Source organism: Tamandua tetradactyla, chromosome 4 (assembly GCF_023851605.1).
Source record: "Tamandua tetradactyla isolate mTamTet1 chromosome 4, mTamTet1.pri, whole genome shotgun sequence".
Taxonomy (NCBI): Eukaryota; Metazoa; Chordata; class Mammalia; order Pilosa; family Myrmecophagidae; genus Tamandua; species Tamandua tetradactyla.
In genome coordinates this window covers 18,799,293-18,821,885 of record NC_135330.1, presented here as the reverse complement: position 1 = coordinate 18,821,885, position 22,593 = coordinate 18,799,293, and the positions used below count along the sequence as shown (strand labels likewise).

The 22,593-nt window shown below is 38.7% G+C and overlaps 1 long non-coding RNA gene across 6 annotated transcripts in view; it reads left to right on the top strand.

Moving 5' to 3' along the window:
- The window catches only part of LOC143680266 (uncharacterized), an 85,223-nt gene that overhangs the window by 5,940 nt on the left and 56,690 nt on the right, over window positions 1-22,593 (top strand). The window contains exon 1 of one of the 6 annotated variants that reach the window (XR_013174044.1): window positions 27-53. The exons of the other annotated variants lie outside the window; for them this stretch is intronic. This is a non-coding gene — a long non-coding RNA (uncharacterized LOC143680266). Of the gene's footprint in view, window positions 1-26; window positions 54-22,593 lie in introns of those variants that run through there. 6 annotated transcript variants of the gene reach the window in all.

Genomic DNA, 22,593 nt, shown 5'->3' with positions numbered 1-22,593 from the left:
TAACAGAATTATTAAACTGAGTTCCAGCCTCCGGAGTATTTGTGCCTGGTGAGGTAATGTCTGTCGCATCCAGCCTTTCTTTTTATTCCACCCCCCACCCCCACTTACAGGTCCTCTGTGCCTTGCACCTAGACTGCTGCACTCACCTCCCCTGGCCTCAGTGCCTCCTGCCCACACTTCCCCATGGAGCTGTTCTGAGCTTGGCAGCACAGATTCACCGATTCTTCCTTGGCCAAATCCCGTACCAGCCTGGCATTCACAGCTGCCTGTGATTGTCCTAAACCACCATTCCTCCAACCCACTGAGCCACCTGAGCTGTAGCAGAGCAGGCCAAGGCTGCAGGGCAATGACAGGGAATAGATTTAAGAGGAGTAAGAAGGTAGGCTCCAGGGGGGTTAGTTAGTGACTGTTTGGAACTCAGCTTAGTGTAACATTTGAATGTATGGGACTATAATATTCTATAACATTTGTCTATAATATTGTATGTTAGCTCTGTCACTAAATAGCTATATGACCTTAGGCGAGTTTCTTAATCTAAGTTTCAGTCTCCTCAAATGCAAAGTGGAGATAATGATATTATCTTCTTCATAAAATTTTTCTGCCCACTGCAGGAAGATCGGCCACGAAAGTGCATAGCTTAGCGTCTGGAACATAGAGATGCACCCAACATGAGAGCTGTGGTGGTGATGAAGATGACGGCAGAGGATGGGGAAGGAAGGGTGGTGATTTGAGGAATGGAACTGCGAATGGCTTCTGATTTAGGGGAGTGGGTAGAAACCATGCAGATAGAGAATATGGGCACAGGAGGACCAGGTTTGAGAGACAGATAATGATTTCATTTGGGGACTTGTTGAGTTTGACGTGTCGTAGCTCATTTTTATCGATTCTCACTGAGTGCCAGGCACCATGCTGAGCACTTTGCATGTATTATCTCTTATTTAATTCTTACAACAGCCCCCTGAAGTAAGGATTGTCACCCTATGGCAAGGTTAAGTAACTTGCTCGTAGTTGCTAAGTAGCAGAACTGAGATTTGAATGCAGGGCTTGGTGTCTCCAGACATTTTACCACCATACACACAGCCTCCTCACTATCTTTACTGTGGTTGTTGAGTCCATTCTTTCTTGTTTCTAGTGCTAACGTGGTCTTTGGGGGACCATGGTAGTCTGCTTGGCTTCCTGCCTAGGTAGTGCTCTACCCCACACCTGGGGTCCAACGTGTAAATTGGGTCTGTGGACTCAGGGACTTTTTTTTTGAGGGGAAATATCCAGATGTGCTCAAAGTCAATGACTCAGTCCTTACCTCTCACCCTGGCCTTGTTGCCTCACTCCAAATCTGCCCCCTGCCTCAAATGGAATCCCTGCTTTTGAAGTGAATTTGCATCTCTAAGCCTCAATTTCTTCCTCTGAACAATTTCTGCAGGTACAGAACTACAGTGTCAGATGAGATGGATGCACTCATGGAGGAAAGGGGCCATTTCTGATTCCCCTTAGCATTCCCAGTGCCTGGGCAAGGGCTTGGCAAATACTAGGTGTTCTCTGATTATTGAAGTAATCAATGACTAATGGAATGAATATACTGGTGTATATTATGCAAGGTTTGCCCCTTTGTTTGACTCTGTTGACTCTTTCCTTTTCCAATTGCCCTGCTGTCCTGGATGATACCCCACTTTATTGTATTCAGGGGAAGATTTTCTTTAAACCTTTGGAATTGTCTAAACCGTGATGATAGAATTGGGTTTAATACTGGTGTTACAGGGTAGGTGTGTGTGTGTGTATGTTGAGGAGGTAGTAGGGTGTGGCAGAGTTGGTGGGGAGAGAAAGGAGGGTAGGACTGAATCATATTTCCCCTACAAACTTTCATTATAATAGGGAAAGAGGCTCTAAGGACCCAAGGGACATGAATTCGCCTGTAGTTAATGGAACCCAGGGTATACAGCGAGTTGGTTTCCAATAGGAATTTAAAAAAATAATGCCTCAACTTGGCAAATTTCTAAACATTTCCCCCTCCCCGACCTCATTTCATGTACATACGCTTCAATAACTTGGATATGGATTTCAAAGCTATTTAATTAATCCCCAAACCCATAAAAATGCACATTTCATACTCAGAGTAAACTTTTGACTTGTTACCTTTGATGATGAACAGGTGAGATATCTATTCAAGCTCAGAGTTCGGAGATAATTAAGATTGGTTGCCAGAGAGAGAGAGAGATGCATTAAAATGTATCATACTTTTTTAGCATGTAGGATATTCATTTAATTAAATATTCAAGGCCATCAAATCTACCTAGACCCAGATACCTATTCATCTGTCAGCTGCATAGCCTCCAGAGTGGATTTTTCTTCATTGGGAAAGCTTTCTGATTGTGCCACCCCTCTGCTCAGAAACTTTTAACACTATCGTCCTGTCCTCATATGACATTCAATCTTCTTAACATGTGATATTCTAGGCTCTTTTGGATCTGGACCCAACCTTCCTTCAGAGGCTCCTTTTTTACTACCCAGCCCCATCAGTGCTGTCAGCACTTGCTGGCACTCAGACTGTTACAATATTTCTATATTATTTTCCCTTTGTAAGTCTGCTTCTCTCACTCCATTGGCTTTGCAAGTTTCTGCTCATCCTTCAAACCCCAGTTCAAATTTCACATGCAGTTCAAATGCTGGGCCTTTGAACACTCCAGACGGGATTACCCTGGGCTTTCTTGGGCTCTGTACTTTTGTCATAATTCTCACCACAATGTACTAGAATTGTAAGTTTGTAGATTCTGAGCTCCTTGTGGGGCAGGACCTTGTCCTATTTATTTGTATATTCTAATGCCTAGCTGCTACGAGGTCCTGAATAACTGTTGTTGCAGGAAATTAAGTTAATGGCCTTATATTTCCAGTTAATAATATGCCTTAAGGTGTTATAATGATTTTTAACGGGAACAGATTATCTGACCCAGATCTCTTCTGTGGTCATGCATCTAAATATCCTACAGTTTCCTGTGGAAGGAGGATTTTCTTCACATTCCTGGCAGTCATAACATGAAGTGAATAGAGTTCATTGTTATCTCTTTGGTTAACTGGTAGAAAGCTGAACGTTAAGAGTCTACAAAAGAATCACTTCCTTCACTGTGCCTATAATATCCTATACATGCTTTAAATAATCAGTGATGGGAGGTCATGTAACTTGGTTCTTAAAACAGGGGTTTTGGACCTAACTTAGCTGGATGCCTCACAACTTATTTTATTACCTTAAAAATGGGGATAATTATACTTTATGTCTAAGGTTGCTTTGAAGAGTAATGAGAGATTCAGGCGACACAATTAACATGGCACTTCACAAAATAATAAAGGGTCTAATCAAAAATAGCAGCTATTATTTTGTTTGTTTCTGTAATGGTTATGAATTATTATTAAAATGTATACTAGCAATCTAAAATAACACAGTAATGTAAGTTCTCCCCCCACCCCAAAAGCCATTGCAGTAGTAATTACTAATTTGCTGGTGCGTTAGAATATGGTCTGTTATTAACCACTGTTTGAGTATCGTCAGAGGTTAGAGGCAGTCCAAGACACATTCCAAAAGAAATCCTTAGCGAAGGCTAGCCTTCAGAGAGAAGCTGCTCTGACAGCTGCGGTGCTGAGCATAGCAAGACCAGCAGATGAGGTTCCTGGACCAAACATTCTGAGTGTGTCCATTTAGGACACTGAGGAGGATGGGACACAAGTGCATGGGCGCTGACCTCCAGCACTGCCACACGAAGCACACGTGATGCAGGCAATCCCTCTGCACATAACACGGGATTGTATGAGACCATGGCACTGCATGTAAAAGTCCTGACAATGAACTTGCTTGGGGGTGTTTCACAAAGCCTATACCTAAGCTGCCTCTCGATCCTCTCCTGATCAGACCCACTACTCCAAAAGCTTTTCACCCATTTTTAATTATAAAAGCAGAGTGTGTGTATGAAATCTTTAGTGAATAAATCTACTAAAAATTGAAAGCCCTATTCTTGGTATTTTCTTAAGCTTGCCTCTCTATGATCATGTGTTGCCACACATAAAAGTTGTTTTAGTAGATGTACTCTGCTTTATAACATCTTTTTCTTTTTTAAATGCAAGAGATTTCTGCAGTCATTTTTTTTCCTCTATTGTCCTTGGTTTTATACAGATGAGTAGAACATATGGAATAAAAATAAATAATAGGGGGACAAAGGTTAAAATAAATTTAGTTTGAAATGCTAGTGATCAATGAAAGTGAGGGGTAAGGGATATGGTATGTATAAACTTTTTTTTTGTTTTCGTTTTCTTTTTCTGTTGTCTTTTTATTTCTTTTTCTGAATTGATGCAAATGTTCTAAGAAATGATGAATATGCAACTAAGTGATGATATTGTGAATTACTGATTATATACATAGAACGGAATGGTCATATGTTAAGTTTTAGTTCATTTGTTGTTAAATTTTTTTAAGTAATAAATAAATTTAAAATATATATATATTTTACTGAGAAATATCCATACGTGCATAGTTCAACCATATTATACAATCAGTGGCTCATAATATCATCACATAGTGGTGTGTTCATCAGCATGATCATTTTTAGGGCATTTGCATCACTCCAGAAAAAGAAACAAAAAGAATTCATACATCCCATACCCTCTACCCTTCCCTCTCATTGACCCACAGTATTTCAATCTACAAATTTTTACCCTTTATCTCCCCCTATTATTTTTTCATCCTTAAAAAATAAGGATAAAAATAAATTTTATTTATTTAACTATCCATACCTTGGATAAAAGGAGCATCAGACACAAGGTTTCACAATCACATTCACATTGTAAAAGCAATATAGTTACACAGTCTTCTTCGAGAATCAGGGCTACTGGAATACAATTCAACAAGTTCAGGTACTTCCCTCTAGCCACTCCAATACACCACAAACTAAAAAAAGGATATCTATATAATATGTAAGAATAACCTCCAGGATAACCTTCCAACTCTGTTTGAAATCTCTCAGCCACTGAGACCTTATCTCATTTTTCTGTTCCCCCTTTTGGTCAAGAAGGTTTTCTCATTCCCATGATGCTGTGTCCTGGCTCATCCCTGGGAGTCAGGTCTCATGTTGCCAGGGAGGGCAGTGAATTCACCTGCCAAGTAGGCTTAGGGAGAGAGGCTACATCTGAGCAACAAAAGAGTGTCTCTGGAGTGACTCTTAGGCATAATTATCAGCAGGAATAAGTTTCATAGGGGTGAGCCCCAAGATGGAGGACTCATCCTATTAAATTGGTGGTCCCCACTGCTTGGGAGAATATCAGGAATTCCCTACATGGGGAAATTGAGTATTTCCTCCTTTCTCCCCCTTCTCCCAAGGGGACTTTGCAAATACTTTTTTATTCCCTGCCCATATTACCCTGGGATATATTGAGGAATCTTGCTAACCTGGACAAAGCAACAAGATCTCATGCCCTATTCAAGATTATGGTGTTCAAGTAAATTGACCATACAAGTTATATTAGATAATGTGCTACCCAAAATATAAATTTTGCACCAAATAATCATCTCTTCCTGTGGTCTTGCACAGAGGTTGAAATTTGAAAACATGGGCCATATCATCCTTTACCCTGTATACTAATTTACCTTAGTCCTATCCAGATCAGCTTCATTCATATTGCTAGATGAAGTCTGATCACTTTTTCAGCTTTTTAAAAAGTTGTTGAATGGGGTAATGCTGACTTTCATAGCTTCAGTTCTCTAACTCTGAGTCTCAGCTGTCACATAAATACATGAAGTTTCAGGGAACGAACTGGTTATATACAAATAGCTCAGTATCTCAGAATTTAGAAATATCAGTTACAACTCCTAAACATACGTGACTGCTGTAAGAGCTTATGATCTAGGAACCTTTACAATGGGCCCTGACCTGATGACCCATGCTCTCTACTCCAATATTCTGAGTTTGTGTATTATAGTTAATCCATATGAATGAGGCAGGATAATATTTGTCTTTTTGTTTCTGACATTTTATTCAACACACTGTCCTTAAGTTTCATTCACCTAGTTGCATGCCTCACGACTTCATTTCTTCCTGCAGCTGCTCAGTCATCCATTGTATGTAAGTATCACAGTTCCCCCTTCAATTCCTCTGTTGTTGTAATCTTAGGCTACCTCCATCCATTGTGAATCTAAATACTGCTGCCATAAACAAGAGTGTGCAAACGTCCATTCCTGTCTCCACACTCAGTTCCTCCAGGTATATACTGAGCAACTGGGTTGCAGGATCATGTGGCAACCCCACCCCTAGCCTCCTGTGGAACCACCACACTGCCCTCCGAGGGGGCTGCACCTCTCAGTTTCCCTACCAACAGTAAAAAGATATATTTCTCTCTCCATATTTTCTCTAGCACTTGTTTCTGTCTGTTTATTTTTAAATACTTTTATTCACACATTATACAATCCAACCTAAGTAAATAGAAACACCTTCGCCACCATAATCTATATGAAGACAATACCTTTTCTTCCCCATAATATCATACCCCTCCCCCATAATCCCCACTTATGACATTTACTTTTGGCACAATGTATTTGTGACATTCAGTGGAAGCATATTACAGTGCTACTGTTGACTTTAGATCCTGGCTTGCATTGATTGTGCCGTTTCCTGTATACTTTACATTTTCAGACCCTTGCAATGTTGGCATTCATTTGTTTTCCCTCACACAAAAACATTTTTATATTTGCACATTTAATCACCATCATTGTCCACTCTAGTCATTCCTAGGTTATACCGTCTTCGTCTTATCCTTTCTCTTTCCTTCTGGTTTCATATGTGCCTGCAGCCCTTCTCCCTCATCCATACCCACATTCAGCTTCATTCAGTGTGCTTATATTATTATGCTACCATCAGTTAGTATTGTGCTATCCATTTCTAAATTTCTACAATCAGTCCTGTTCCACAATCTGTATTCCTTCAGCACCAAGTGCCCAATCTTGACCCTCTTTCTATCCTGAAACCTGTGTTTTTAACTTTAACTATCAAAGTTCACCAATTAACATTAGTTCATACTAGTAAGACCATACAGTACTTGTTTCTGGCTGATTTCACTCAGCATAATGTCCTCAAGCTTCATCTACATTGTTACATGCTTTATGACTTTATTCTGTCTCACAACTGCATTGCATTCCATTGTATGTATATTCCGCAGCTAGTTTAGCCAATTGTCTGTTGATGGACATTTGGGCTGTTTCAATCTCTTGGCAATCATACATAATGCTGCTATAAAAATTGGTGTGCAAATATCTGTTTGTGTCCTTACCTTTAGTTTCTCTGTATATATACCTAGTAATGGGATTGCTGGATCTTATGGCAAGTCTGTATCTGAAGAACTGTCAAACTCCCTTCTATAGCAGTTGTACCATTTTACATTCCCACCAACAGTAGGTAAGTGTGCTTCTTTCTTCATATCCTCTCCAGCACTTCTTGTTTTCTGTTTTTTTTTTTTTTTTTTGATAATGGCCATTCTAGTGGGTGTGAGATGATATCTCATTGTGGTTTTGATTTGTATTTCCCTAATAGCTAGTGAAGTTGAGCATCTTTTTATGTGCCTTGTAGCCATTTGTATTTCCTTTTCTGAAAAGTGTCTGTTCATGTCTTTTGCCCATTTTTTTGATTGAGTTGTTTGTCTTTTTGTTGTTGAGTTGAAGAATTTCTTTATATATTCTGGATACTAAACCCTTATCTGATATGTGGTTTCCAAATATTGTCTCCCATTGTGTAGGGTGCCTTTTGACTTTCCTGACAAAGTTCTTTGATGCACGAAAGTGTTTAATTTTGAGAAGATCCCTTTTATCTATTTCTTTTTTCAATGCTCGTGCTTTGGGTGTAAGTTCTAGGAAACCACCTCCTATAAGAAAATAAGATATTTCCTTAAATTTTCTTCTAACAGTTTTATGTTTTAACTCTAATGTTTAGGCCTTTGATCCATTTTGAGTTAATTTTTGTATAAGGTGTAAGATATGGATCCCCTTTCATTCTTTTGCATATGGATATCCAGTTCTTCAAACACCATTTATTGAAGAGGCTGCTCTGTCCCAGGTAGTTTGGTTTGATTGCCTTATCAAAGATCAGTTGTCCATAGAGGAGAGCATCTATTTCTGAACACTCAATTCAATTCCATTGGTCAGTCTATCTATCTTTATACCAGTACCATGTTGTTTTGACCACTGTAGGCTTTAAAGTCAGGTAATGTTAGGCTTCCCACTTCATTTTTCTTTCTCAAGATATTTTTAGCTATTCAGGGTATGTTGCCCTTCCATGTAAATTTGGTTATTGGTGTTTCTATTTCTGAAAAATAAGTTATTGAAATTTTAGTTGGTATTGGATTTAATCTATAAATTAATTTGAGTAGAATTGACATCTTATATATTTTTAGTCTTCCAATACATGAACACAGTATGTCCTTCCACTTATTTAGGTCTTTCATGATTTCTTTTAGCTATGTCTTATAGTTTTCTGTGTACAAATCTTTTGTATCCTTAGTAAATTTATTCCTAAATATTTGATTTTGGGGGTTGCTATTGTAAATGGAAGTTTTTTCTTGATTTTCTCCTCAGATTGCTCATCACTAGTATACAGAAACACTACTGATTTTGGAGTGTTGATCTTGCTGTACTCATTTATTAGTTCTAATAGCTTTGCTTTAGGTTTTTTTTGACTTTTGACATATAGTAGCATGTCATCTGTGAACAACAAGAGTTTTACTTCTTCCTTTCCAATATGGATGCCTTTTGTTTCTTTTCCTTGTGTGATTGCTCCTGCTAGAACTTCCAGCACAATGTTGAATAACAATGGTGAGAGTGAGCATCCTTGTCTTGTTCCTGATCTTAGAGAGAAATCTTTCAGTCTTTCCACATTGAGGTTATGTTAGCTGTGGGTTTTCCATATATTCCCTTCATCTTGTTGAAGAGATTCCTTTCTATTCCTATCCTTTGAAGTGATTTCATCAAGAAGGACGTTGAATTTTGTCGAATGCCTTTTCTGCATCAATTGAGATGATCATGTGGTTTTCCTGCTTTGATTTGTTGATATGGTGTATTACATTAATTGATTTTCTTATGTTTAACCATCCTTGCACACCTGGAATAAATCCCACTGGTGATGGTATATAATTCTTTTAATGTGCTGCTGGATTCGATTTGTAAGTATTTATTCAAGGATTTTTGCATCTATATTCATTAGAGAGATTGGTCTGTAATTTTCTTTTCTTGTAGTATCTTTGTCTGGCTTTGGTATTACAGTGATGTTGGCTTTATAGACTTAAGGTTAGGTAGCTTCCCTCCTCTTCAATTTTTTTTAAGAGTTTGAACAGCATTTGGTACTCATTCTTTCTCAAATGCTTAGTAGAATTCACATGTGAAGCCATCTGGTCCTGGACTTTTGTTTTTTGGAGATTCTTGATGACTGAGTCAATCTCTACTTGTGATTGAATTGTTGAGGTCATCTATTTCTTCTGGAGTCAATGTTGGTTGTTCATGCCTTTCAAGGAAGTTGTCTGTTTCATCTGTAATATACAGGTGCTCATAGTATCCTCTCATTACCTCCTTTATTTCTGCAGGGCCAGTGGTTGTGTTCCCTCTTCCATTTCTGATTTTATTTATTTACATTCTCTCTCCCTCTCTCTGACTCTGTCTCTCCCTGTCAGCCTAGCTAAGGGTCCATCAATTTTATTGATTTTCTCAAAGAAACAACTTCCGGTTTTGTTGATTTTCCTAAGTGCTTTCGTATTCTCAATTTCATTTATTTCTGCTCTGATCTTCATAACTTCTTTCCTTTTGTTTGCTTTGTGATTAGTTTGCTGTTCTTTCTCTAGTTCTTCAAGTGAACAGTTAATTCCTCTAGTTTTACTCTTTCTTCTTTTTAAATATAGGTATTTAAGGCATAAATTTTCCTCTCAGCACTGCCTTTGCTGCATCCCATAAATTTTGATATGTTGTGTTTTCATTTTCATTTGCTTCAAGATGTTTACTGATTTCTCTTGTAATTTCTTCCTTGAAACCCTGTGGTTTAAGAGTATGGTTTTTAGCCTCCATATATTTGTCAATTTTCTGGCCCTCTGCCTGTTATTGATTCCCAGCTTCATTTCATTGTGATCCTAGAAAGTTTTTTGTATAATTTCAATCTTTTTAAATTTATTGAAACTTGCTTTGTGACCCAGCATATGGTCTGTGTTTAAGAATGATCCATGAGCACTTGAGAAAAATGTGTGGGGTATAATGTTCTATAAATGTCTGTTAAGGCTAATTCATTTATCATATTATTCAAACTCTCTGTTTCTTTATTGATCCTCTGTCTAGATGTTCTATCCATTGATGAGATTGGGGAATTGAAGTCTCCAACTATTATTATAGAGGTGTCTACTTCTCCTTTCAATATTGTCAGTGTTTGCCTCGTGTATTTTGGAGCACTCTGGTTTGGTGCATAAATATTTACGATTGTTATGTCTTCTGGTTGAATTGTTTCTTTTATTAATATATAATGTCCTTTGTCTCTTTTAATTGTTTTACATTTGAAGTCTAATTTGTCAGATATTTGTTTAGCTACCCTGCTCTTTTCTGGTTGTTATTTGAATGAAATATCTTTTCCCAACCTTTCACTTTCAAACTATTTTTGTCCTGCATCTAAAGTGAGTCTCCTGTAGGTAGCATATAGATGGGTTCTGTTTTTTTTAAAATCCATTCTGCATTTTTTGATTGGAGAGTTTAATCAGTTAAAATGTAATGTTATTATTGGAAAGGCAATACTTTCTTCTGCCATTTTGTCTTTTGAATTTTATGTGTCATATCTATTTTTTTCTCTTTTTACCTTTACTGATAGTCTTCATTTCTACACTTTTCTCCAGACCTCTCTCTCCTGCCTTTTCCTATCTGCCTCTAGTGTTCCCTTGAGTACTTCTTGCAGAGGCAGTCTCTTGGCCACAAATTCTCCCAGTTGTTGTTTCTCTGAGAATATTTTAATTTCCCCTTCATTTTTAAGGGACAGTTTTTCTGGTATAGAATTCTTGGTTGGCAGTTTCTCTCTTTCAGAATCTCAAATATATCATACCTCTGCCGTCTCACCTTCATGGTTTCTGCTGAAAAATCTACATGTGGTCTTATAAAGCTACCCTGTATGCGGTGGATTGCTTTTCTCTTGCTGCTTTCAAAATTCTATCTTTCTTTTTTTTTTTAACATGGGCAGGCACCGGGAAATGAACCTGGGTCCTCGGGCATGGCAGGCAAGCATTCTTGCCTGCTGAGCCACCGTGGCACTCTATCTTTCTTTTTGACGTTTGACAATCTGATTAGTAAGTATCTTGGAGTATGTCTATTTGGATCTATTCTGTTTAGGATATGCTGTACTTCTTGGATCTGTATTCATGTCTTCATAAGAGATGGAAAATTTTCAGTGATTATTTTCTCCATTAGTCTTTCTCTTCCTTTTCCCCTCTCTTCTCCTTCTAGAACACCTATAACACATATATTTGTGTGCTTCATATTGTCATCCAATTCCCTGAAACTCCGTTCATATTTTTCCATTTTTTTCTCTATATTTCCTTTTGTGTGTTGGATTTCAGATGTCTAATCCTCTTTCTTCTGCCTCTTCAAATCTATTGTTGTAGGTTTCCATTGTTTTTTTCAACTCTTCTATTGTGCCTTTCATTTCCATAAATTTTCCTATTTGTTTTTTCTAACTTTTGAGTTCTTCTTTATGTTTGCCAAATATCTTTTTTATTTTTTCCCTCCATTTGTTGATTTGATTTTCAGTGAGATTTTGCATGTCTGTTTGAACATCCTGAATTAGTTGTTTCAACTCCTGCATCTCATTTGAAGTGTTGGTTTGTTCCTTTGACTGGACCATATCTTTGATTTTCCTAGTATGACTCATTTTTTTTTAAACTTCTTTATTGTATAACATAACATATATACAAAGAAAAGAAATAAAAAAGCAATTGTTTTCAAAGCACTCTTCAATAAGTAGTTACAGAATAGATCCCAGAGTTTTGTCACAGGCTACCATATAATCCTCTCAGATTTTTCCTTCTAGCTGCTACAGAATAGATGAGCCTAGAAGGCTTAAATTTTTTTTTATCTTCACAACAGACTTTTCCCCTTTTATTGTGAAAAGTAACATACGTACAAAAAAGCAAATTTCAATGCACAGCACCACAATTAGTTGTAGAACATATTTCAAAGTTTGACATGGGTTATAATTCCACAATTTTAGGGTTTTACTTTTAGCTGCTCTAAGATACTGGAGACTAAAAGAGATATCAGTTTAATGATTCAGCATTCATATTCATTTGTTAAATCCTATTTTCACCATATAACCCCACCATCACCTTTGATCTTTCCATCCCTCTCTTTAGAGGTGTTTGGGCTTTGGCCATTCTAACTTTTTTGTATTGGAAGGGTCTGTCACTAATATGAGGTAGGGAGATGGAACTATCTGATGTTCTGGAGAGGCTGGGTCCTCTAGGTTTTAGGACTTATCTGGACCAGGGATCCATCTGGAGGTTGTAGGTTTCTGGAAAGTTACTCTAGTGCATGAAATCCTTGTAGAATCTTACATATTGCCCTCGGTGTCCTCTAGGATTGGCTGGAATGGTCCTGGTTGGGATTTGGCAGGTTATGATAGGTAGCAAGGTCTACCTGAAGCTTGTGTAAGAGCAACCTCCAGAGTAGCTTCTCAACTGTATTTGAACTCTCTCTGCCACTGATACTTCATTAGTTACACACTTCTTTTCCCCCTTTTGACTCATTATTTTTTGCTGACATCTAGGCATTTGATTTCCTTAATTGGTTTATTTTGGAGGTTGTTTTCACTCTTTTACCTAGGGTTTTCTTGCTGGATGGTTTTATTCTCTGTTTTTTTTTTTTTTTTTTTTTTTGGCATTCAGTTCAACTTATTCTAGACCTCTAATGTAAGTTCTGTTAAACTGATTAGGATTTTTCAGTTTTGTTTTTCTGTTTCTTGCCCTCCCTATATGGTGTTTTGTTGTTGTTGTTGTTGTTTTTTTAAGAGGAGGAGGAGAATTTCCTCAGGTATTATCAGTCCTAGTCAGATTTTCCCAGACTAGACAGGCCCAACATTGCAGGAGGAGAGAGTATCTAGCATTAGTTTTCCCTGAGGGTAAGACCCAGCAGGTTGTCAGACTTTCCTGAGAGACAACCTAACTAGTGAGGTGAAAGGGGTTAATTCTCTAAAGGATGTATTTTCCCCAAGAAAGGCAGCCCGGGGGTGGGGTGGGGGGAGCAGCTCAAGTAGAATGCTCTAGACTTTGTGTTTTTTCCATTCTGCCCAGTATGTGGCACTCGTCTGCCTGCAGCTTCTCACCAGCTTGCAGTGATACTGTCTTTTAATTTCTCTCTCTGCTGGGCTGTGGTTGAGGCAGAGGTCAGACAGTAGATGGCCTTTGTTTGCTTCTGTTTTCCATCCCTGGGGCCTGAATTCCTTGAAGGAAGCCTTCCACTTGAGCTGCCCTCCCCTCTTTCTTGGGGAAAATACTTCCTTTAGGGGATTAAAGGAAGTATTTTACCCCTTTTACCTCACTAGTTACTATGTCTCTCAGACATGCCTTAGTTCTGCCCTTGCCTGGGGCAGTGCTGGAGCCTGAGAGTACTCACAGTTCTGTCTAAAGAGCTATTTAAGAAGTAAAAAAAGTCTTTTCAGAGCTGACCCACACCAATTCAATCAAGAGTGTGTGTCCCCTTTTCTTGGGGTCCAGCCCTGTTCCAGTATTTTGTGCTTTTTTTTTTTCCTTTCTGTCAGCCCCACCCCCTTTCTGCCTAGGCAAAAACTCCTAGTTCCATTAGTGCTTATTCCAGGTTTATCTGTGCTGGGGACCTATTTTCAATAGTCAGAATTTGTTAATTAATTCCGCAATTGGAGCTTGGTTGAGCTAAGCCCCGCTGGGACTAATAAAGTCTGTTTCCTTTCTCCTTGGGGAACCAGACTGCTATGCCCATGGAGGAGGGGTGCTGGCCTCCACACCTTGGGGGACTTGCAGTTCTGTGTAGTTCTGTTTAGGATCTCACCGTTCCACCGGTCTAGACTGGTGTATGTTATGTATGCAGTTGCTGACATTCCCACGACAGTTGTCCAGTACCATTTGTGGCTATTTACTAGCTTCTCTGGAGGAGGAATTAAATTCTATACCTCACTGTGCCACCATCTTTTCCTACCTCTTCATTTTTTTTTTGCAGTCAATTTAAAGTGTACTTTATTCTGGAGGAGGAGAGGGAAATTATGCATGTGCAAAGGAGGTCTGAGGTCTGAGGAGTTTACTGAGTTCACTAGGGTGTCCCAAGTGTGCTCATGTGCTGGCCCCAAGCACTTATGAAATCTGTGAGAGGCCATTGGTCCTTCAGAGCTATCAGAAGCTGCTCTGGCTGTGAAGCCATTCTCCTCCTCCTCCTCCCTTCTTTGCGTCAACTCCCCTGAAAACCAAGCATGGGAGCTGACAGAAACCTAAGTGAGATGGAAATCTAGTTGGAAAGAACTAGTTGGAACTGGGGATTTGGGAATTCCAAAATTTGGGAGTTGGGAATTTTAGTCTTAGAACTTTCATTAGCTCACTATGCAACCTTGGATAAGCACTGCTCTCTCTAGGCTTGTCTTTTCCCATCTGTGAAACAGGGGAGTTATGTCTTTAGGTCTCAGGTTCTATGGAGCCAGGCCAGGGACAAGCAATGGGGCGGGTAGCAGTCCCTTCATCTCTTGCTGAAAGGCACATTCCAGCTGTCCTTTACAAATGGCATTATCCAAGCTAATGACCCATGATTATGAGACTGGAGGAAACTGGATTTGTTCTCTTGAGTCTGGAACAGCCAGGAGTCACTGGGAGAGCTGGGGAGATTATCAGCTGCGGACAGCAAAGCTCTCAGCTTCCTTGGGAGGGGAGTTGAGAAGTGTCCTTCCACAGAGAAGCCACAGTTCTTTCAGAATATTATATGACCTCAGGAGGGGGAGAGAAGAAATAAACTCTGACCTTCGATCTTGGTGGTGAGGAATGTCTCCTCTCTCAAAATAGGAGAGAAAACAAAATTTGGATGATATGGTAATCTCCATTTGGAGAAATCGAGATGAATTGGAAAAGTTTGAGGACTCTAGTCCCAAAAAAAGTTTGAGGGGTTTTATCCGTAAGACAAAACGTGGCTCATCAAACACCACAAGCTACCAGACAGTAGAGGATTTTTTTTTTAATGCTTGTGGTGGTTTGAAGCTGTATGTAGCCCAGAAAAACATCTTCTTAGATCTAATCCCTTCCTATGGGTAGTGAATTCATTATAAATTGGACCTTTTGATGAGGTTTTTCAGTTAAGTTGTATCCTGCCTCAATCAGGATGGTTCTTAATCTTATTACTAGAGTCCTTTATAAGTGAAATGAAATTCAAGCACAGAGAGAGAAAGCACAGAAGAAGCTGAAATCAGCAAAATCCTTAAGAGAAGGAAGACACCAGCAGAGGCCACTATGTGCCTTGCCATGTGACAGAGGAGCCAAAGATCACCTGTAACCAGTCTCAGAATACCACTTGCCTTCAGGGAGAAAGTGTTTGCCTTGAAGGTGCCTTGATTTGGACATTTTCCTGGCATCAAAAGCAAATGTTTTAGTCTGCTAGGCTGCCAAAATGGATTGACTTTTAACAATGGGAATTTATTAACAAGCTCACAATTTCTGGGCTGAGAAAAATGTCCAATTCAAAGCCTCATCAGGCAAAGCTTTCTTCCTGAAGACAGGCTGCTGGCAATCCTGGACTCCTATGTCAGATGGCAAGGCATAGGGCATCATCTAGTGGTCTCTCCCTTCGGGGTTTTGTTACTTCCAACTTTTGGCTTCAGTGGCTTCTTCTCTGTTTCTGTGGCTTTCTCTCTCAGCTTTGTCTTTCTATTCATCCTCTGTAAAAAGGGCTCCAGTAAGAGGATTAAGACCAACTCTGAATGAGGTGGGTCACATCTTAATTTAAGATTCCTGCTCACCAAACGGGGGAAAATTCAACCTCCCCAAGTTGAATTCTTGATATTCTCACAAGCAGTGTGGACAACCAAAGCTATAGGCTGAGCTCCTAGTCTTGGGGTTTGTTCATATGAAACTTAACCCCACAAAGAATAGGTCAAGCCTACTTAAAATTAGGCCTAAGAGTCACCTCCAAGATAGCCTCTTCTGTTGCTCAGATGTGGCCTCTCTCTCCAGCCAACACAACAAGCAAACTCACCACCCTCCCCCTGTCTATGTGGGACATGACTCCCAGGGGAGTGGACCCTCCTGGCAGCATGGGACAGAAACCCTAGAATGAGCTGAGACCCAGCATCAAGGGATTGAGGAAACCCTCTCGACCAAAAGGGGGAAGAGTGAAATGAGACAAAGTTTCAATGGCTGAGAGATTCCAAAGAGAGTCGAGAGGTTATCCTGGAGGTTATTCTTACGCAGTTAAGTAGATATCACCTTGTTATCCAAGAGGTAATGGAGAGGCTGGAGGGAACTGCTTGAAAATGTAGTGCTGTGTTCCAGTAGCCATGTTTCTTGATGATGATTGTATAATGATAAAGCTTTCACAATGTGACTGTGTGATTGTGAAAACCTTGTGTCTGATGCTCCTTTTATCTACCTTGTCAACAGATGAGTAGAACATATGGAATAAAAAGAAATAATGGGGGAACAAATGTTAAAATAAGTTTAGTTTGAAATGCTAGTGATCAATGAAAGGGAGGGGTAAAGGGTATGGTATGCATGATTTTTTTTTCTGTTTTCGTTTTATTTTTCTGTTGTCTTTTTATTTCTTTTTCTGAATTGATGCAAATGTTCTAAGAAATGATCATGATGATGAATATGCAATTATGTGATTATATTGTGAATTACTGATTATATATGTAGAATGGAATGATCACATATTAAGGATGTTTGTGTTTCTTTCCTGTAATTTTTTTTAATTTAAAAATTAATTAAAAAAAAAAAGAATCCTGCTCACCAAAAGATCCTACTTACAATGGGTCTACACCCACAGGAATGGATTAGCTTGAAGAACATGATTTTCTGGGGTACATAACAGTGAATAAATTCCCATTGTTTAAGCCAACACATTGCACAGTATTTGCTTAAACCGCATAAAAAATCATTACAGAAAAATACATTTCTTTTCAACTATAGCCTCTTGACCTCTATATCTGGAGGCAAAAACTTTTACTATTTCTTGTGTATCATTCCAGGCATATCCTAGGCATCATTTGCACCTTGCTTTTTTTATGTAATAATATACTGGAGATTGTTCTATAACAGCAGATATATTCATTGATCATGTTGATGAACATTTGAGTGCCTGCTACAAGCCAGGCCCTGACTTTTCCAGGCACGGAGAACACAAAGCAGTGGAAAACTAAGACAAGATCTTGGTCCTCTTTAACAATCTAATGAAGAGACCAGAAAATAACCTATAAACAATAATTGTATAATATACTATCAGGTAGTGATAAGTGCTGTGAAGACAAAAAAAAAAAAAAAAAAAAAAAAGAACAGTATGGGATAGAAGCTGATGGGGGCTCTTTTAGATAAGATGGCCGGGGAAAGCCAGCCTGGGGAGATGACATAAAGAGAATGGCTTATGTCAAGTGTGGGGTGGGGGAACAAGCTTTCCAAGGGGAGATAACAACTCTCGGGTGGGGATGTGCTTGGTATACCAAAGGAACAGAATGAGCGGGGATGTGGTGGGAAATGAGATCAGAAGGGCAGGTAGGAGACAGAGCCCATGAGGTCTTGAAGCAGTGATGGGGAGTTTGGCTTGTATTCCAAGTGAGTGAAAGCACTGGATGGTTTGGGGCAAGGGGACAATATTGACACATGTTTTAAAAGATCCCTCTGGCCGCTGTGTGGTGAACAGACTGTCAAGGGACAACAGTAGAATTGAGGGAGACCAGGTCACTGTTACTGGAATCAGGAATCAAGATAATGGCTTGGTCTAGGGAGGTAATGGTAGATTTTTATTTTGGGTGTGCAAAATATGAAACATCGTTGTGAGAGAAAGAAATCAAAATGATTCCAAGGTTTTCAGCCTGAGCAACTGGGTGAATGTTTTTCCATTACTAAAATGGGGAGCATCGGGGCAGGAGGGACTAGTGTGGTAGCAATTCTCATTTTCTAGTTATGGGTATTAGACTCAGGATACCTACTACACATCCCAGTGCCAATTTTCAGAAGCGATAGGATGTATGAATCTGGAGTTCATGGTTTAGGTTAGGTCTGGAGTTATAAATTTAGGTGTTATCAGATAGTATTCTAAACCCTGAATGATCTGAGTGATCATAAGAGATGGAATGCAGCTAAAGAAGGAGTCCAGCAGTTGATTCCTAGGTCATTCTAACATTCTGAGTTTGGGAAGAGAAGGAAGTGTCAGCAAAAGAGACTGAGATGGGATGGCCAGTAACAGAGGAAGCAAACATAAGAATGTGGTATCATGGAAGCCCAGTATAGAATGTGTTGGGATAAGTTCCCCAGTCTTTTTCATGTCTCTGTGGTTTTCCATTGTATAGATGTGTCATAACTTACGTAACCAGTGCTTTATCCACTGGTGTTTGGGATTGTTGACTGTTACCAATCTTTTGTTATTACAGTCAATGCAATGGTAAATATGGTTGTCTTTACAGCAGGTCTGGGTAAGGTAATCCTGGGGAACTGATCAAGAACTCTATTTTCTCTCAAAGCAGAAAGAGTTGATGAAGTTGGTGCTGTTAATTAGATTCTACCTGGCTAACAGAACTGGTTTGCTGAGGGTGCTATTTATGCACCTATAAAATAATATGGAGGGAGTTAAAAGATGAGAGCAGGAAAGTCCTTTTGAAGCAATCAACTTCCAGCTACTGCTTCTATGGGCAAGAAGGCAACTTTTCCAAAGTCATTTGGCACATTGGACGCAGCCAGTGTTAGAGCACAAGCCTCTTGACTCTCAGACCAGTCTTGGCAGAGCTCCACATATAGGCAAAGGCATTTCCAATGATCCTCAAATTTGCTGAGCTGCAGGAAGTGGATATATCTTGATTGAAAGCAGTTAGGTATAGTTGAATGAGCAAAGATCTGGGACCGAAATGACCTGGCATGAATCCTGTCTCTAGTCCTCATAAGATATGAGGCTGGCTCTTAGCCTTTTTTTTTTTTTAAATATCATATTTTTTATTGTGAAATATAACATATATACAAAAAAGCAATAAATTTCTGAGTACATTTTAACAAGTAGTTATAGAAAAGATTTTAAAGTTTGGCATGGGTTATATTTCCACGATTGTTGCTTTTTATTCTTCTAGCTGCTCCAAGATACTGGAGACTAAAAGAAATATCATTATAATGATTCAGCAGTCATATTCATTTGTTAAATTCTCTCTTTTCTGTTATACTCCTCCTTCTCTCTTTTTTCTTTTTTGTGAAAAATAACATATATAAAAAAAGCAATAAATTGTACATTGCAATAGTTGCAATAGTTGTAGAATAGATTTCAGGGTTTGGTATGGGTTACAGTTCCACAATGTTAGGTTTTTACTTCTAGCTGCTCTAAAGTACTGGAGACCAAAAGAAATATTAATATAATGATTCAGCACTCATACTCATTTGTTAAAACCAAACTTCTCTGTATAAATCCACCATCACCTTTGATCTTTCTCCCACTCTTTAGGGGTATCAGCCTTGTTTTTGTCGAGTAATAGTAATACCACCTGTCATAGATGCGTTGCTGTAACACTCCTACTCAGTCCCTGCATGGAGCAGGAAGCAAGCGCAAACCCTCTCCTCCTGCTACCCTCCTCACAGCCCTTTCTCTTCTTTTCCCTGCAGTCCAACAATGAGACAGAAATTGGAAACATCCTCAATATGTCTCAAAGGAAGCAAACCCCCCTAAGTGAACAAAGGCAGTTACTCTGTGTTTGTGTGTCTGTAATTTAAAACTTTGTCTTCTTCTGAAAATACATCCTAACACAAATGTCTCTAAGAAACCTATGAGTATGTTACAAGTGTCACTCCCAAATGATGCATGATGATGGGAGTTGAGAGATCAAGTAAAACTGAAATTCCTGGATAGTCCTCATTTTGAAATAAAAATCCAGTATTTTCTGAGTAGAACACTTCTTTTTTATGTTTATTGTGGGTTTTTTTGCAAAAATATGGAAAATACAGAAAAATATAATGGAGAAAATAAAAATAATACATAATTACATAACTACTATAATATGTTGGTGCATTTCCAGTCTTTTTTCTATGTAGACACAGATATGAGCCCCTCAGCCCATCAAGAAAGGTTTGCTCCCCAGCTGCATGGAAGGTGGTTAGCTGGCAGTCCCAGCTGTTACTCCTTTGAGACTGGCCTTAGCATTTGAGCTAAGGCCCCACTATTCTAGTGGCAGCTCCTACCAGTGTCGAAGCAAGGTGGTGGCATAAGAGCCTGGCCATTTTCCCCCATTTGGGACTTCTCTAAAGGGTATTCTTTGATTTATTGTTCCCTGTAGGGCTGGCAGAGACTTTTTCAGATCTGCCTTGTGGCTTGAGGACTCCCCACATAATCCTTTCATAGATATTACTACCCAAGAAATATTTTGCACTACTAACTCCTTCACATTGCCTATTAATTGGAAGATCCAACCTGTGACACCCATATGGTTACATAATGGAAATCATATTATAAATACAGCATATGTGATATGTATATATGTGGGTGTGTATGGCATTTTGCTATTCCACTAAAATTTTTTATATACATTATTTAAAAAACAGTATTTCATTATTTGACTATAACATTGTTGAATTGTACAAATTTTTACTGTTTAAGTAATATTGATAAACAGTAATGTACATAGATCTTTGAGAATATCTCTGATTATCTCCATGTGATAATTCCAAGAGTGGAATTACTGGCTATTTTTAAGGCTCTGGCTATTTTTAAGGCTCGTGGGAGGTAGTTCTCAATTATTCTAGAAAGGTTATATGGGTTTACACTTTCATCAGAGTGACGATAGCGCTCGCTTTGCTAAACCATCAGGTGTTCTGTGTATTACTACTATCGTTAAACTGATCGATACAGATGGATGGTGTCCCTGTTTTATTTTGCACATCTTGGATTACTAATTAGTCGAACCTTTAGAATATTTTTTATGAGCTAATTGTATTTACTTTTCTATAAGTTGTCTGTTCATTTCTTTTAGGGAGATTTTAAAAATTTGTGTGCAATCTATAGATCATAACTGAGAATGCAGCTATTTCGGAGGCAATTTTCCCACACATTCTTGTTTGCCTTTCACTTGGCATGTAAATGTTTGTGATATGTAGAAGTTTTGCATTTTTGTGTAGACTGATCTATTCATTTTTTTCTCTTGGGATTTCTTCTAGCTCTTTTATGCTTAGAAAGACTTTCTTCATGTAGAATTCAGGCAAATATTCAATGACATTTTATCCTTTGTTAATAATTTTATCTTTTATGTTTACCTCTTTCATCCGGCTGATACTTATTTTGCTCTCTGGTGTCAGACGAAAGATCTAAATGGAGTTATTCCCAAATAGTTTTCCAAGTACTATTTATTCCTTGGCTAAAGGCAAATTACTTAACCTCTTTTAATTTCCATTTCCTTATCAAGAGAGGATAATGTAAATCCTACCTCACAGGTTATGCTGAAGAAAAAATGAGCTCATGGATATAAAAACACTTTATACAATGCTATGGCAATGCTGGTTCTTACAGTTGTTACCATCAGCATGGCCTAAGTGAGAAAATGATCTGTGAATGAATATTTGTTTGGCAGTTTTGTCCAATTCCACTCAGAAACGCAACCGTGAACGTGCTTACTCCCCACATCCTAACAAACCCAAGACTGGCTTAGACTGACAGAAAGATTTTACAACAAGATGAGTAAAAGTTAAGATATTTGTAGTAAGTACAGTTCAAGGGCACACATGTGGGGAATGAAGAGTAAAGGACACGGGTTCGTGCTTGGGGAAAGGAGCCAAAACCTTTCAGGAGAAGACAGTATTTGGCGAGGGGAAACAGCCATTGTTCTCTGAAGTCATAAGGTCCTCACAGAGCGGGTGGGATTTCAGGGATTATTTAAACGATAGGAGACACTTGGCTTGGCCGGACGAGAGGGAGGGTGTTGTTTGGAAGCCTGCTCAGAGCCTCAACCTGGACATGCCCAGAATAGTTTGGTCTGTGCTATCCTGGCATGGCCACACTTTCAACTCTTTATCAAGGACAAGAAAAGAAAAGTCTTGTTTCTCATCAATGGGAGATGTGAAAGAAGTTTTATAGTAGCTAGAGCCAATTCTTTTTTTTTTTTAATTAAAAAAATTTTTTTAAAACATAACATACAAGCACAAACATTCTTACCGTATGATCATTCCATTCTTGGTACACAGTAACTCACAATGTCATCACATAGCCGTATATTCATCACCATGATCATTTCTTAGAACATTTACATCACTCCAGAAAAAGAAATAAAAAGAAAAAAAAAAAAACTCATACATACCATACCCCTTACCCCTCCCTCTCATTGACTGCTAGGATTTCCATCTACCCAACATATTTTAGCCTTTGTTTCCCCTATTTTT